Below are 18418 nucleotides of genomic sequence, written 5' to 3'. Positions count from 1 at the left end.
AAACAACCAACCACAACAACAGGACTAGCTATGAATCTACAGCAGCCTTCCAATCTAACAAGATGGGATGGAAGCTGTATTATTCAAATTCACCAAAACAATAACAGTCTTATCGCATATTCAGAATGTTTGTTTTGAAATAAAGTTGCATAAAGTTTCAAAGCGCAAATTAATCAAAAGTATTACATGAACATAGGAGAAATTTAGGAGGATATAACGTACATCATTTGACAAATTGCTCTTCAAATTGAAATTACTGATGAAACTTGCGGTTGCCTACACAATAGATTTTGACCTATAAATGAACTCCTAGTTAACAGGTTCTTACAGATCTTTGCGTGCCAAAAGATACAATAGTGTCATCTTCTGCTAATCCACTGCTAATCTGAGGAGCCTGTGAAAAGGGTGTAAATCCAACATTTTCTGGAAAAAAGAAACCGTACTTCCACATCAATACAGTTGTGACAAAGGTTGGTTTCTGAGTTCTGAAAAAAAGTTCAAAATGTGTGAATTAACATATATCTAACTTAGGATTTGTGTGGTTTATTATTTAATAGTACCGCTTTCAACTTGCCTGTGACTGGAACACTTCCAGTTGCTTGAACTGGAAGGAAGGGTACCGAAGAAGACATAATATCATTAATATGATGACTTAACCATGAGGAACTCAGCCCACACTGTGCTTCTTCTTCTTAGATGACATCATTATCGGTCCTTTTTGGCTATAGAGCTATAATTGACTGCCTGCAGTCTGGTCGCGTCATTACATAATCAGTAAGTAGAAGTATGAATGACACAAAAATCAAGCTCAGAAAATAAAAAAGGGGCATGAATTCAATGATCTTATCATATTGACTATTAAGCATATCTTCACAAAGCAATCCATCCTGTACATGTACTCTTTTCTGTAATCACATGATTTTCCCAAAAACAGAAAAAGGGGGTATGTGGTTTTTGTTCTGTATAGAATTTTACTTGGCTTTAAAGTGGAAAGAAAATGTGGAAGAAAGATGCATGGTACCTGCTTCCAAATCTAAATGCTAGCAACCATGATGCATCTCTTCTGAATCTGAACGCAACTCTAGCGCACCACACCTGCTAGGTAGAAAACTGTCCATGTTTAATGTTAGACTTGATAGTTTTAGCCACCATCTTAATATGTTACTCTTGTGGGCCATGTCTCCAAGATCTGCAGCTAAAAACCCAAAAGGTTAGCTATTCAATAATCATTGCAGCTGTGAGACTATCTGCGTCTCTGTTTCAACCCTGCTGAGGAACCGGCCCGGAGACTTCATCCATTAATAAATTTGTCTCATTTCTGTAGTTTCCTTTTCTTTTAATAGAAGATATATGGTGGCTTCAAAACAAATTCGCTCAATAAATTTGTCTGCCTTTTTAACGTCTGCTGTAAAAAGCATTCAGTCTTATTGAGGAACTGCACAAAGTCATGCACAATGTCATGCATTTTGCAACATACATTATTAGTCTTGTATTCATCATCACTTACTTCTTCCACAACATCTTCGAAAAATGATCGCATTACTAAGGTGTTGAAAATATCTCTAGTTTTTCTTTTTCTTTATAGTCTCTCCCACTAAGATAATCTTACGAGATCCACAATTCAATCAAATTGTCTTCACTAAACATATAATCTTTAGGAAATGTAGCACAATATAATAGGCGACAGCTAACTGCAGGGTCCAACTCATAATAACTAAGTAAAAGTGGTTGGAAAACTTGTTGCTCAATCTCTTTTAGAGCCCATATCTTACTATTCAAGATCTCCTCCTATTCTCTTTTTTTCTTCTTATAGTGCAAGAGAGCACCTAAGGTTTATGCAGCAAGTGGTAAACCATTACACTTTTTCGCTATTTTCTCACCTATAGCTCCAAATTCATTAGACTCATCTATTTCCCTCTCAAATTAGGCCTCATTATTTATCCCGCGGATCCGAAAAGCCCGCGAAGGTCCGCAAGCTTGATGGACTTTTACCCGGCCCGGCCCGCGACAAAGCTTGCCAACGCCCGCTTCCATGGGTAGAGGGCCGAACTTAGTTTAGATATGTAAAACCCGGCCCGGCTCTCCAAAACCCCGCAAGGCCCGGCTCGTAAAAGTTCGCCAAAAATAAAATATTATACATGCATATAATATCTTATACATAAATCAATTATATATTTTCTAATAATAATTATACATAAAATATTATATATGTTAATAATACTAGATTTAAAATTTTATATTTCTTTATATTATAACTTTATACTAAATTTAAAATAAAATTATAGCATTATGAACCAACTATATGAAGTAAACTTCTCGCGATTAATCGACATCAGCTGATATTATCGGTACTAATATTTAGGGACCTTGTTAAAACTTCATTTAATTCGGACCTTGTCTGACCGTCCGAATTTCTGGTAAACCAAAAACACCACTAATATGCCATAATAGAATACCCATTATCAGGATGCGAACGTCGAAAGTCGTTTGCATATATGAAAATCATCTAATTTTTGTCACTGATTTGCGGGGTCGCATCAAGGAAACTCTTTTGGCAAAGCTCCGGTCAATGGGGTTTTAATATGTCAAAATGTCTCTTTTTTTGTTAACCGTAGGTACGGCAGTCAAACTATGTCTAAAACGGACCAAATTTTTACGGGGTCCGTAAATATATATACCGATCACATCTACTGGTGTCGATCGACCGTATTTAGAACCTGAGTTGTCGATCGCCGAAGTGTCCACTAATGTATCATAACATTTATACTAGGTTTAAAGTAAAACTATCGCATTATGAAGTGACTATATGAATGAAACTTCTTTGGATTAATCGGTACCAGTCGATGTGATAAGTACTTACATTTAGTAACCCTGTAAAAATTTCATCCAATTCGGACCTCGTTTGACCATCGGAATATCTGATAAACCGAAAACACCACTAATATGCCCTAAGAGGGTTTTAATATGTCAAAACGCCTCTTTTTTTGTTGAACAGAGGTACAGACGGTCAAACCATGTCCAAAATTGATGAAATTTTTACAAGTTTCCTAAATATATATACCGATCACATCTGCTGGTGTTGATCGACCATATTTCAAACTACAGTTGTCGATCGCCGAGTGTCCACTAATGAATCATAACATTTATATTAGGTTTATAATAAAACCATCGCATTATGAAGAAACTATATGGAGGAAACTTCTTGGAATCGATCAACACTATCTGATGTGATCGATATATATATTTAGTGGCCATTTAAAGTTTCATCTAATTCGGATCTCGTTTAACCGTCAGAATTTCCGGTAAACCAAATACACCACTCATATGCCCTAAGAGATGAGAATGCCGAAAACTGTTTTGAAATCACCTGATTTTTGTCACCAATCGTGCGTGGTCACAGCAAGGAAACTCATTTGGTAAAGCCCTGGTCAATGAGGTTTTATTATGTCAAAACGCCTGTTTTTTTGTTGATCGTAGGTATAGACGGTCAAACCATGTTCAAAACTGACGAACTTTTTATAGGGTCCCTAAATATATATATCGATCACATCTATCTGTGTCGATCAATAATATTTCGAAATAAGAATTTATTTGTGATTTTTTTAGAATATTTTCTAATAATTTTTTTTATTGTTCCAAATCCTTAAATAAAAATATTATGTTTTTTTACTCTAATACAAGACCACAAGGCGCGGCCTGTAAAAGCCCGCAAGGCCCGCTTTAGGTTGGCGGGCTTGGATCTTCATATTTACGAAAATACCCGGCTCGGCCTGGCCCAAACCGTTGACGAGCCATACCCTAAATATGCAATGTTATTGATGTAATAACCCGATTTTCAGGTTCAATTTGTATGAATTCGTTGAAACTTATAAACTTGGTAAATCTATTAAATCGCTTATTTTTCGCTTCACGATGATGTCAAATCGAAACAGAACCGCCTTCGGAAATCTAAATCGGAAAAACGTTACATTTCCGCGACGCGGAAGTCGACTTTTACTCCGTCCACTACTAGAACAAAACCCTAAAGTGACGAAATAGTTTCGTCACCTAAGAGCATTATTCGTCACCTAAGAAGTTACGTGACGAAATTTTCGTCACCTAAGATTCGTCACCTAAGAGCCGTGATTGAAGAACTTAGGTTACGAAATAAAGTGATTCGTCACTATATCGAGAACTTACACCACGATTTTTTTTTCGTCTCTATCATTATAAGGTGACGAAAAAGTCTCGTCACCTAAGAAAAATATTTAGTCATATAAGTTCTTAAGTGACGATACTTGTTCGTCACGTAAGATATTAGATGACGAAATATGTTTCGTGGCCTAAGCTTTGGAGTGACGAAATATTTTAATTTTCGTCACCTTAGTGTAATATATTTTATTGAAGCTGTTTTGATTAAATTGTTTAATTGTTTATTTTACCTTCAATATTAATTAAAAGAATACAAAATTGAGCAAAAATATATATATATATATATACATACATTTCATAATCAAGTTCATACAAACCATTCCAAAATATATAAACTACTCATTAATTTCAACTTGTTCATACAAAATATATATTCAAAAACAAACTAGTGACTTAATTATAATAGTTTACTAGACACAGACTAGGAAACTGAGGCAATGTTGATGGAACCATTGCCTCCATCATCATCACGGGGCTACTGTTGGGGGGGAGCCGGCAGTTGTATGCCAAACTTGTCAGAGAGAAGCTGCTCCATTTGTTGAAGACGAGCCTTAATCTGTGTGTTCTCTTCCCTGGTCTCGCGAGCTTCCTCCTTGGCTTGTCGGGCTTCCTCCACAGCTCTATCAACAATCTCTGCAGCTCGCCTAGAACGTGAAGTGCCGGTCTTGTCTGGCCCTCGGCTCAAACCATGACTGCCTGCAAAGCCCATTCCCCTGATCTCCTTCATGTTTCTATGTTTAAATGTTGTTTCAAACACATTTGCCTGAGTTTGTAGTTGGTCTAAATGAAGGTCAATATCTTCTTCAGAAATGTCAGGGTTCTCCTTCCTCAGATCCCCACGAATATCATCAATCGTCTTCATCAACGCAGCCTGAGGAGTATATGTTTTACAAAAACAATTAATATGGAGAAAGAATGTTGAGGGCAGTATTATAGAATTGCTGAAAGTCACTAATCATAGGATCTTATATAGCATTATTAATTCATCTAGTATAAGTTGGCTTCCAGCCAAGAGACTAAGCAAAACCTAAAACAAGACCAAAAGACAACCCATCTATTCTCTGAGGCACTAATGAATGCAAAGGCAATAAGTGATGTGGTACTTCAATCTCATAATATATGAAGGTGAAAAGCTACAAACTTTAGGAGAACAGCTTTGCATTCATCACCTTCTCAATGCAATTTAAAAACTATTTAGACACATACAAGAGATTAAATGATCGACCACATGGACAGTGATGAAGCAACATTCAGACATATACCACTTACTTGTTTTTCAGCAGCTTCTGGGTTGCGATCTGCGTCATACGCTCGTGAGTGAGATTTAATGAAGTAGAGATGTTCACCCTTGTCCTTCAACTCCTTTGCATTGTAGATGAAAGCCCTTGATCCGGTGTGGTGGTGCAATGTCTTCTTGTCCCGGTTTCTCTTGTTGGCGGCCGATCTTCTCTGCAATTTCATCATATGAAGAATGAAATGCAAAATTGACCAGATGGACAGTGATTTGAGCAACAGTAATTAATATGGTGCCATAATAATTCAAAGTCACCAAATCGACAATAAAACCTCCACATTTCAACCAATAAACAATTGCATATACAACTATGGCTTAGTTTGGTATTGAGGTGGCGAAACTTAGTTATTAAAAAGCTGAGTTGTAAAAATAATCGTTTACATACATAACCTATCTAAGCTCTACCAAATAGCCTCATGAACAACGGGAGAATCTCCCAAACACTAGCTTCCCAGAGAGACCAATTGTCCAACAGAGACATGATAATTTGGGGGTTTTCATTTTAAAAATTGAAGATAGTCCAATTGCATATTCTCTAACATAAACTCTTCATGTATAAATAAGGTAATGCTACAATCAGGGAAAACAGAAATTCAGGTTTGTTTTTGTATTCAATTATATCAATAACAGAATTTCTTAATTTTTGATTCTCAGAAGTTTATTTTGCAGTTGTGTTAGTCATATTTACTTTTGCTATTTTTCTTTTCAGTTGATAGCTATTGTTAGGTCTATGCATGAATGGAGTTTTACTTGCTGAAACAATGTCTTGAGGAACACACATACGCAAATCATTCGTGCAACACACTGTGAACACAAAAAATTAAACAGGAATTGGAATCAAAGAAGAAAACATAAGCTGGGATATACCTGAAATTCCTCTGACTCAAAGTGGTTGATGAGCCATTCCCACTCGTCCACCCTGTGCTCAAACTCCTCTGGGATCTTCCCCGGATGCTCTAGCCTAATAGTGTTTAGCTTGCTCTTCCAGTTTTTGTATACGCTTTTAGCTTTCTCCTCCAGCCATTCCCACATGTTGTCATCATCAGTATCAAACTCATAAAAGACCTGTCAAAATGAACAGCATTAATATACAAACAAAATTTCTTATTTTATAGTAGAAATATTTCTTACTAAGATTCTAGTGTGCAGCTTCTTCTGCTCATGATCCTCAGACTCAGCCCAACTTGCGGCCATCATGCCAACATTGTCCCGTAAAATGTAGCCAACATCATGCGTCAACATGCTGTTTAACTCTTTACTGTGCGGACCATGGCAGAAATCATCCCATGTTACTTTGATCCTCTTACCAGTCCTCTTGAATATCGCCTCGGCTTTAACGCCTCGCACCTTCCCCCGTCTTTTTTTGTTTGGAGGTGCTGCAAGAAAAAGAATACCTGGATGAGACATACATGAAACCACACAAGAGAGGATAAAAACAGACCAACCAATCACTAATTAATATTCATCCAACCCCGATCCACACGTTTGGAAGGTCAATACTATAATCATGCATCTTAAAGAAGAAACTCCCATCATTCATATATAGTATGGCAATAAGCCTTGGACAGTGGACTGCTCCAGCGTAGAGCAAATTAGTTGATACACTATGAGAATGAGAATTACCTCCTTCAGGAACAGGTTTGCAGCGAGCGCTGATCTTGCATGCTGATTGGGTTCGCTCACTCGATGCTGGGGGTGCTACTTCGTGGACCAAGGGCAGTGGTGGAGGGAGAGGAGGTCCCATACTAGTCGGAGGCGCCATCGAGGGGCCTTCTCCGTTGCGTCGGTATTGCTGCTGTAACGCCTCCCTCACTCGCTGAGTCTGTTCCTGCTGTTTCTTCCTCTTCCCACTAGTCGGTGGCATAGTGGATGTCAATGGATCTTGAGGTCGCGATGGATGACGGCACTGGCGGGGGAGACCTAGGAAGAAGAGATGCGGGGGAAGCTCTCGCGGTGGGGGATCAGAAAATGACACGATTTAGGGATTTCAGGTTTATGAGCAAGGGGATTTGGGTTTTATTAAAAGAAACCCGGCCCACGAAAATGACTTCTCCGTCACTTAAGTAAACTTCGAACTTTGGCTCAAACAATTGGCGGAATTTTAACCCGCCAAATATTGAGTACTTAGGTCACCAAACAATGTAATATCGTCATCTAAGTGAACTAAAATTTTTCAAATTTTGGGACTTGGTTGAGGAAATAGGTAGATCGTCATCACACCTATTCATAAATAAAAAAACAGAAAAAAAAAAGCATTCGGCATTCCAAAAACTTAAAACAATTTATCATGAATATTGACACCAACTACAACAAAATGGACAAGAAACTATAGCTCATTAGCTCTGTCAAAAACCAAAAGATTTAGTGCTTTACACACCAACACTTTTGTGAAGGCACTGTGGTTATTGGAAAGCTGCTAACATGAGTTCAAGTTAAAGGGCCTTTTGGCCTTCCATAAGCAATCTTGATTCATACACATAGCAGCAAGCCAGCAATACAAGTGTTGGGACAATTGATGCATCTAAACATGTCCCTTTTCACAACATCAGAAACATGGACATCATTATCCACAAATTGATTCAAGTGTTCACAGTAAAACCAGAACCAAACCTAAATCATATTCAAGAACTCGAAACCTTGGACATTAACAACAAGGCAGAGGGAAATGCTAGAGTTCAGTATACTCACCAAAGACAGTGTCAATAATACTTTGGATCACATCTCCTTTAGCCTCAAGTACCCCCCCCCCCCATAGCTCAAGAATGTCAAAAGGTGGGCCGGTAGTTTGTGTCATACATAATCTTCATCTTCTATATCATCATCTTCTTCATCTTCTTCATCCTCGTCATAGTAAGGCTCCTCATCTTCCTCTTCATCGCCCTCTTCATCATCCTCATCAGATGTAGGAATCGTAATGAACTCATTCACGTGTATGTAGTGGGGGTCGTTGTTGATGCGAATGGTCTGAGTATCAGGAATATGAGAGGTAGAAGCTTCTTGATATGGTTCTGTCGCCTCAATTTCATCATCAGTTGCTATGTCATCATCCCCCTCAAGTATAGATGCACTCCATATGTTTCGGTGAGACATCACATTTGCCACTTTCCAATCCCCACCTTCCTTGGGATCATCAAGATAAAACACCTGTCGTGCCATGGTGGCAAGAATGAATGGCGCATCCTCATACCAGCTTGTGGCTGTATTTACTGATAAAAAACCATGATCCATCTTCGTACTCCTCGGTAAACTTGGGTCAGTGTTGAACCATTTACACTTGAATAACACAACTGGCATGCCAGCTCCATATAATAATTCGACAACAGAGAGTAGGACCCCATAGTAGCAAGTTTCATCCCCCTCTACCATGACCCCATAGTTTTGAGTAACTCGGTCCTCATCCCGGTGGAATGTGACAAACTTAACACCGTTGACAAAACATCCCCCACGTACACTGTGATGTTGCGGCTTACATGCCAAATGGTGTAACTCTTGTGAGTATTCAGTGCTGTTCTCATGTTGCAACTCTTCCATCTGGAAAAGAATTAATGAATAACTTGCAAGTGTTGGGACTATATATGTAAGTAATATCGCCAAATAAAGAAACATAGATTGAACTTACCCAATTAAGAAAGTAATCAGGAAAAGTTTTCTTCTGCATCTCTTCAGCTCCGTATGGTTGTCTTGCTTTGATTTTTGCCAAATGTTTATTTTTGTAGTATTCTACCTCGGAGCAGTGGTCCAACACGCACCAATGAGCTTCACGGAGCTCATTTTTTGTTAACTTGTATGAATTTGGTAAGTTACCAAATAAACGTACAACGTCTGAAACAACTGATAGATTGAATTGATGTGGAATAGAGTCTCTAGATGACTCCGCCTCCGTTGCGTTACTGCGATATAAGTCACAGTAGGTTACACACTCATTTAAGAGGTATGCATTTGCAATTGATCCTTCTGGTTTCCCTCTGTTGCGGACGTATTTTTTGTACTCCCCAAGTTGTCTGAAAATTGAACTATTAGTATTGTGCAAACAATAATATGTAAATGTGAAGTGGCATACTTTAAAGCGTGCAATGTACCTTTCTTGTGGAAACATCCAGGTATAGTGTACTGGACCAGTCAGCAACGCCTGTTCTGGTAGATGGACCATGAGGTGAATCATGACGTCAAAGAAAGCAGGCGGGAAAATCCGCTCCAACTTGCACATGATGTAGACAATGTCCTCTTTTAATTCAAGAACATCTGACTTCTTTAGCTCTCTAGCGCATAACTGCTGAAAGAATCTAGACAACGCTACTAAAGGCTCCACCACATCAGGACGCAAATATGGCCGAATTACCACTGGGAAAAGACGTTGCAGCATGATATGACAGTCATGCGTCTTTAATCCAATTAGCTTGTTCTCCCCCACTTTAACACATCGAGATATATTTCCTGCATAACCATGAGGATACTTAATAGCTTCAAACCATTTGAAATTTTTTTTCTCATTAGCTGGATTAACCCTGTAAGGTGCAAGAGGCATTTTCAGGGTTGACCCCGACCCCGACTGTTTTAGCCACAAGTGAGGGCGTATGTTCATCATTTGAAGATCTTTCCGCGCCTTCAGAGTGTCCTTAGTCTTATCTTTAAAACCGAAAACTGTTCCCACAACGCTGTCACAAACATTCTTCTCTATGTGCATGACATCTAGGCAGTGTCTGATTCTCAATTTCTTCCAGTAAGGCAATTCGAAAAATATACTCTTGTGCGTCCAGTTCTCTAGTCTAGAAGGACGTTTTGGATTCCGTGCCAAAATTGAACGATCACTGCTAAGACGTCCGAAATCAAAAGAGTTCAACATGTCCAGAATCCACTCACCAGACCGCTCTCTAGGTTTTTGACCAAACTCTTGCTTCCCATCGAATGAAGCCGCATCAAATCGCCAAGGGTGACCAGCCGGAAGCCAACAACGGATCCCTAAGAAACACACCTTTCCAGCGTGATAACTAGAATTTATGTCCTCTAAGCAGATTGGACAAGCCCTGTAACCATGTGTGGTTTGAGACGATAACATCCCGTATCCAGGAAAATCACTTATGGTCCAAATCACTGCTGCTTTCATCCTGAATGAAGTTTGACTATACCTGTCAAAAGTAGGGATACCATTTTCCCATAATTCTTTCAACTCGTCAATCAATGGTCTCATGTACACATCAAGACACTTTCCTGGAGAATAACGACCTGGAATTAACAATGTCAGCAAACTAAATTCCTTCTTCATACACATGTATGGAGGTAGGTTGTACACCACAACAATCACAGGCCAAATACTATAAGACAAATTCATGTTTCCAGAAGGATTAAACCCGTCTGTTGCAAGTCCAAGTCTTACATTTTGAATGTCTGCTGCAAAATCAGGAAAACATCTGTCAAATGATTTCCAAGCCTCCCCGTCTGCAGGGTGTCTGAGAATGTCATCATCTGTCCTCTTTACCCCATGCCATCTCATCTTTTTGGAAGTGTGTGAAGACATGTACAAACGCTTCAACCTAGGAATCAATGGGAAGTAACGGAGTATCTTTACAGGAACCCTTCTCTTCTTAGAAGTCTTCCACCTCGAAGCATTGCACACTGGACAACTATCTAGGGTTTGGTTGTCAACTCCATAAAACAAAACACAGTTATTCTTGCATGCGTCGATAGTCTCATAACCAAGGCCAAGGTCTTTCAAAATACTCTGTACCTTATCAAAGCTGTGGGGCAGGTTGTTTTCCGGAGGAAGCAACTTCCTGATATTCACCAAATTACGGTTAAAGGACACATTCGACCATTTACTAGAAACTTTAGTTTTAATCTGATCGATGATGGCACCCAAGACAGTTTCTTTACATCCTCGGTACAATGGCGTCTGCGCTTCAGCAATTAGCCTGTTATACTTATCATAATCACCATTGTGAACATGTGAAAAAGCATGATCTGCATCAGTGGTATCATAAACAACCTCATCCTCATGTCTTGAAGCAAACGAAGGAAAAGCATCTTGTACAATGTCCATAGAGGGATCCACATGAGGGCCGATACTACCTCTAGATGAGCTAGCATGTTGAAAGTATCCCGCTCGGATTTCTTCCATGGTAGGTTCATGATCTAATGTCTCACCATGCATATTCCATGTAGTATAACTACGCATTATACGTCTTGTATTCAGGTGTTCGTGGATTTCGTAAATCGTCATCCACTTAGTATTGTGACATTCCACACATGGACACCTGTGTACATTTCTCCCCTCAGCATGTTCAAGTACAAATAACAAAAAATCTAGAATACCTTGTTGGTATTCAGGGTTCCCCCGGTCGTACTGCATCCATCTCTTGTCCATGTTCTGTCATAGAAACAACAAATAAGCGATAGTTCAAAACACATGGTTAAGCATATAAGAGATCTCTAGTCATTTAAAGAGGAGAGAAATTTAAAGAGGAAACGAGTAACAAACAGAAGAAGTTTGAAGTTAAGGTCTTTAGTCATTTAAGAAAATGAACTAATCCTCAAGGTTGATAAACATGCTTGCACCAAATTCAGAAATTTTCAAACAAGATTTAACTAAATATGTTATAGAGGAAGCATCCAAAATCTGGGTGTTTTTCAAAATCAAGCTCAATAAAAACAGTTCCAGATTAAAATAGCTTGAAATTTCAGTTAAAAAGTAACATAATTTTAGCAGACTAGATAACCATTTGGAAAAAGGAAATTAAAAGGATCAAGTTACTTTACAATTTGGAAGTATCAATAACAAAATGAAGAGTTAAAGGGATCCAAAAGCCACAGTTTGCAACAAAGAGCCGCAAATCTTAGAAATTTTCAGGAAATGGGTAGTAAGAAGGAAAAATTCACCAACAATTGACATGTCAATATTTTCAACTGAAATTCTCCAACATTATAATAGATAAGCAAAGCTAAGACCTGGCAAAATTTCAAGTCAAACAGAGACCAAATGCATAGTCAAACAAAGATCCAAAGTGACTGAAAAGATAGTTTCTGCAGAAGTCCTGAAGCACTGTGCAAACTTTGAAATAGCATAACTTTCTCATATCAACTCCGTTTTACATGAAACCAGAACTAAAACGGTCATTGAAGAGTCTATTTTTAACTGTTAAGAATTGAGATTAAAACAAGTAGGATAAGTATTTCGAAAATCACGAAAAAGCCCACTGGTTCAGCTCTATAGTGTCTTTGAGGCATTTTATCAAACACGTGGTGTGCACTATGTAAAACCCAATCTAATTCAGTTTTAGGCATGTAATTAGAGTTACCAAACCTATCAAATTGTCAGAGGTGCATTCATAAGATCATTGGACACAAAGGAATATAACTTCAACGGAAAGAAAAGGGTTTTTACCAAAGGAACGTAAGCACTGATCGATGTTGATGCGAAGTAGACAGACTCAGCTATTTGAAGGCCTAGGATCCTCTGTTGGTTCTAGGCCTGGCAATAAGATTCACAGGGGTTTAGAACATATTCACAGATAGGAACAATTTAGAAGCCGCTGTTAAAGCAATTAAGCAAGTGACTATGATTTATTTTTTGCATTCCAAGCTACTGCCAACCAAGCTCTAGACAAGAAGCCAAGCAAAACTAAGCCATTAAATTAATATGGTCAGGCTGCAATACAAAATTCACTTGCCAAACCTAGCTAACTGGTCCATGGCATGCCGCAGCAACATGCTTTACGGTCTCTACTGAATCACAGAACAAAAAACAAACATGCTATCTATGACCAAGCAGAGTCTTCCTTACAAATTCATGCTCTACAATCTAAATCAACCAATGCAGCTGTGCATAAAAATAAGGTCTCCATGCTCTTATCAAAAGTTCCAGCTTCCATTTAAAGTTAAGAAGAAGATAAGCACTTTAAAGGATAGGCAGACATCCACAAACTTTATTTCGTCACCTAACAAGTGCAACACTATGGTGACGAAAAAGTAATTCGTCAGCTTAGATTTAACTTAGATGGCGAAACAATTTTTCGTCAGCTTAGCACTCACTTAGATGACGACTTGTCTGACGAAACAGCAATTCGTCACCCTTATTGACTTAGATGACGAAATATTTTACTTAGGTGGCTAATTACTTTTCGTCATCTTAGTATTGTCTTAGGTGACGAAACTTATTTATTTCGTGACCTAAGAACATTTTTCTAGTAGTGGTCACTCGTTTCCGAAAAGTTCCTTCACGAAAGTTGTAGAGAACGTCGATACGATTTCGTGGACACATCATGTGTTTTAATCAGACGTCGTACGTGAAAGTTATTAGCAATGAAAGTTAGTTTCCGATTTTGAAAGAAGTATAAAAAGGAATTTTTAGGAGCTAGGGTTTCCAATTTCAGAAACCCTCACTCTCTCTCCTCTCCCCCACAGCTCTCCCATTCTCTCTCCCCGACCCTCACTCTCTCTCTCTCGCTCTCTCTAAATTGCCTCCGGCGATCTCTCAAACCAGGCCGCCGTGACTCACATCGCCTGCCTCAGAAGCTCCATAAGCTCGACCGCAGCAAACCCCGAACAAGACGCGTCCTCCATCGCCGTCATGAAGCCGCGTGATAATCCTAGGCCCTGCGTCTTCCTCTGCCGTCCAAGCTCGTCGTCGGCGAGTCCAGAGCTCGGGGGATAGTTTGTAACTCCGATTCGTACCCATGGTGCCACCAGCGAGGCGACCGGAGCTCGCATCGCATCGCCAAATCGCCGTTGCTCAATTTCGACCCCGCCGGCATCTCGAGTCCTCCAGCAACCTCCAGCCGTTCTAGGGCTCCATATAGGTATGGAAATGCATTAAATTCAATGATATGAGTGATTTTGTGAAGTTTGGGAAGAATTGTGGAGAATCGGAGGAGGAGGAGAAATAGAGAGTACCGCCGCCTTAGGCGGCGCGTGAGGGGCCGTGAAGGGGGCAGGAGACGGCTTAGGGCCGTGGGAAGGGTGGAGGAGGGGCAGTGACTGGTTTTGGGAGGCGGTGGGTGAGCTACGCGTCGGTTTTGGAATCGCCGCGTGGTCCCCACGTGCTGCCATTGTGAGCGCCACGCGCGGCTGCTGTAGGTGGCCGGTGAACCACACGCACCGCCCGCCACGTGCGGCGGCGCGTGAACATTGTTGTTTTTTAAACATAAACTTTTTGTAAAAAATGATTTTTGTACGGTAAATATAAAAAATAAATTACGTACAGTAATTATAATGAGTAATTTACGTACAGTAAATGTAAAAGTAATTTACGTACATTAATTGTAAAGTAATTTCTGAAAGGTAAATCAGTGATTAATATTTACTAGATTAGTAATACGTAGACAATACGTACATAAGAAGTAATACGTAAACAGTACGTACATGAGAAGTAATGCATAAATAGTACATACATGAACAGTAATATGTGAATAGTATTTACGTGAACAATACTTTCGTAAAGACCAAAAATTGCTAAACAGTAAAACATTAGTACCAATTCGGCATTTGAGGTTTTACGTAACGTTTCTAATCACTTCTTATCCAATCTAGGTGATTGACACAACAAGTAGAGGATTCGCTTTCAGAATTGTGGAAATTACGCTCAGGAATATAAAGTGAGTAAAATCTCACAGTGACGAATCTACCCTTAGCGGAGATTCATAATTACACTTATTTAAAAAGATTGAACTATGATATGTATATGATATAGTGGGTTGTGTATGTGTATAATGGGTAAAATTGATACATATATTTGGGTTGCTATATTATATACTGTCATATTCCCGTTTTCAAATAAGTTCATTTATAGCATTGATATTTATTTTATTTGAGCATGTCACTTGGTTTTGTACAATAACATGTGAAAATTGTTTTGTACGTGGTTTTAACTTGAGTTATGTTAAAACGTTTTTGTTGTCTTCGGACGTGTTGGCATGTCGGAACCTAGCCTTGGTTGGGCGACAGTTACGATACATTTAGAGCTCTAGTCTGTCTGCCGGTGTACTAGCATGAGGGGTAACATATGGGTTACCGGCTTTTGAGTACCCATATTTTTGGATATTGGGTAACAGATGGTTGCCCAATGTCTAGCGGCGTACTGCATGAGGGGTAACAGATGAGTACCTAGGTCTCATGAGTACTCATATTATAAATATATTTGGGTAAACAGATGGGTTGCCCGATTTCTCATGAGCACTTATATTTTCAAATATTATTGGACGACCAGATGGGCCGTCCAATGACTCATGAGTACATTTATAATTAAATGTTTTCAGTATTTTTCTTTTGTATTTATATGCGAGTTATATTGTTGTTTTACTTATACGAGCTGCAAAGCTTAACGGGTTTGTGTTTACAATCCCGATTCACTTATTCGATGGTGTAGGTGATAGTTCCACATGTGTGGATTAACAGAATTGACGGACTACTCTAAAGACTTAAAAGTTTCTTTATTTTATTTTGTGGTGAGGTTTGAGATGATTTTTCATTTCCATTTGATATAATGTTTGAATTATAAATTGATTTTGTAATAATCAATTCGACAGAGATGTTTTATGATCTCAGTAATGATGTGTTGTGACGATAAAATAATTTCGATTTATTGAGATTATTTTAGAATTTTTCACGATTTCGATTTTGAGTTTAACACATAATATTTCGGGATCGTGACAATTGAACAACTTTCATCACTCAACTTTTCCAAATGAATCATGTGAGTGGTTGCTACCATAATTTCAGCAACTCTCTCTTTTCTAGTGGTCACCGTTATTTTACTACCTTTAGCATTATTATTAGTAACTTCAAACTTTCCCACTCTCGTTGGTCTTCAGTCCACACATCATCTAAGATTATGAGGAACTTCATTCCCTTAATACGTCTTGCAACTCGATTGAATCAGGGACAGCATTACCAGTACCACTAATGATGGCTTTGGCAATCTTCACTGCATTAAAAGGATCTGACACACAGACCCATTTTCTCTTTTCAAAAAAAGTCTCTACATTTTCGTTGTTGTAGGCTAATTGGGCAAGAGTTGTATTGCCCATCCCTCCCATACCCACTATAGGGATGAAAAGGACTTTTTCCCCTTCTTCACTATTCTCACTCAACAACTTCTTTAACAAATCAGCTTTTACTTCTTCTCTGCCAAATATTGTTGAAATATTGACAAATGATGAAGTTTTCAGCGAATTGACATTTCTAATACGACTTGGGGATTGATGAAACAGAAATTGTTCCTTTTGAGCGGAAATTAAAGTTAGCTTTTCATTTAGCTTCTTTATGTCTGTGGTTATCTTATGAAGATGAGTTGCCTTACTGACTACCCCAAAACGAAAGCAATACGATGGAAAGGAGAAACATACCTTCATGAAGGTTTTCTTTTCCCCAGTAGGAACTCCCATTGCTTCTCGTTTCAGAATCTCAGTGTTCCACTCATCTAGCACGTCATCCATCTCATAAGAGACATCATTGAGCCCATCCAACCAGTTTCTCACGCTGGCATTCTCCACCTGCTGCTTCTCAGCATCCTCCAACACAGCTTGAATCGCTTTGAGATTGGTGCTGAATTTTTCGACTTCAGTCTCAGCATTCAAAATCAGATTCACAGCTTCTTTTGTGTGATCAAAAGCAACGTACTGTAACCAACTGTTCAAGAAGCACGTTGATGAGTGCCTCTGCCATTTTGGAAAAATAAAACACAAACACAAGGGATAGAGAATTATATGTGAAGTAAGAATTGCAGAATGGCTGTGAGTCTATTCTGTTCTGCTACCAAGTTTATAGGGCATAAAATGTGAAGGCCAAATCCAATTCAAACTGTTCCAGCAATGCAAATATTAAAACTCCATGTCAGTATATTATATATCTATCATAAACTCGATCCTTGATCTAAGCCTGTACATGGACACCCCGTACGTCTTGTTTGATGCTTCACCAACTGAAAGGAAGAAAACCAAGAAAAAAAATATTTTGATAATCAACTATAATGAATGATTGTATAACAATTTCTAGATGGTAATTGTATATAGTTTCAAGACGATTTGGATGATTTGCTACACAAATGTGAAGCTTCATGGGCAAAGTAGCTGTTTACAGTAAAATAATTAGTTAGGCTGTTAGGAAGAAGATTTAAAGTAGTGAATGATTCAATTACACTTGGTGGTGGTCTCTTTTCCTTTGATGAAGTTCAATCCTATAATGTAGTGCCGACCTTTCTCTACCTTTCTATTGCTAGATGTGAACCTTGGAGCGTTTTACTCTTTATACTTGGCTAGGCAGCACCTAATATTGGATTTACGTTCATTTCACCCGAGACTAACATTTTAACCTGTTAGTGAGACTGAGATCGTTACCCTGGTCTATGAGATGGTCATTCACTTCTTATCCAAAAATGAAAAAATTATCAGTGTATCTGGCTGTAAACATTGGTCCGGCCTATTGCATTAAAACGTCAATATGAACAAATTGAGAACTCATAACAATAACTTCATTCCACCCCAGGCTACCAGTTATTTCCACGAGTAATCACCATTACAAAAATGATGAAACCTCTTTGCAGCCCTGACAACACTCCCAAAACTTGTCACTTGACATAAACCAAAATGCATTACGGCAAATCCCACATATCTTATGATTCTCAATAACTCTGATTGTAGTTCCAAGACGAAGCTTGCGATCAATGCAACTGCAAGCTTGTAGTTGTGAGAAGACAAGGAATTTTCTTTATGCTCAGACCCCATTTCATGCAGCACAAACTTGCGTCAGGAGCATATCCTAGCTTCCTCATTATTTGCTTGGCACCTCCTTCCCTCATTATTAACACCTTACTTGCGTCATTCCAATTGCCTACAGCATGCAACATTCAAGTTTGACGGAGTGTGTACGTTCAAGCATATTTTGGCACCTAGATTAAAAAGTTTCGTGCAGCTGGAGTACCAAAATCCATATTACCATGATTCC

At 38.8% G+C, this 18418-nt stretch overlaps 1 protein-coding gene and 1 pseudogene across 1 annotated transcript in view; both read right to left on the bottom strand.

Moving 5' to 3' along the window:
• The window catches only part of LOC126794461 (immune-associated nucleotide-binding protein 9), a 158968-nt gene that overhangs the window by 67504 nt on the left and 73046 nt on the right, over positions 1–18418 (bottom strand). The gene's annotated exons all lie outside the window — the stretch shown is intronic.
• LOC126795769 (putative disease resistance protein RGA4) lies at positions 1606–18198 on the bottom strand (annotated as a pseudogene).

The sequence above is a fragment of the Argentina anserina genome, chromosome 5 (genome assembly GCF_933775445.1).
Source record: "Argentina anserina chromosome 5, drPotAnse1.1, whole genome shotgun sequence".
NCBI lineage: Eukaryota > Viridiplantae > Streptophyta > Magnoliopsida > Rosales > Rosaceae > Argentina > Argentina anserina.
The sequence above is the reverse complement of the archived record's forward strand: the minus strand, read 5'-3'. Positions and strand labels throughout refer to the sequence as shown.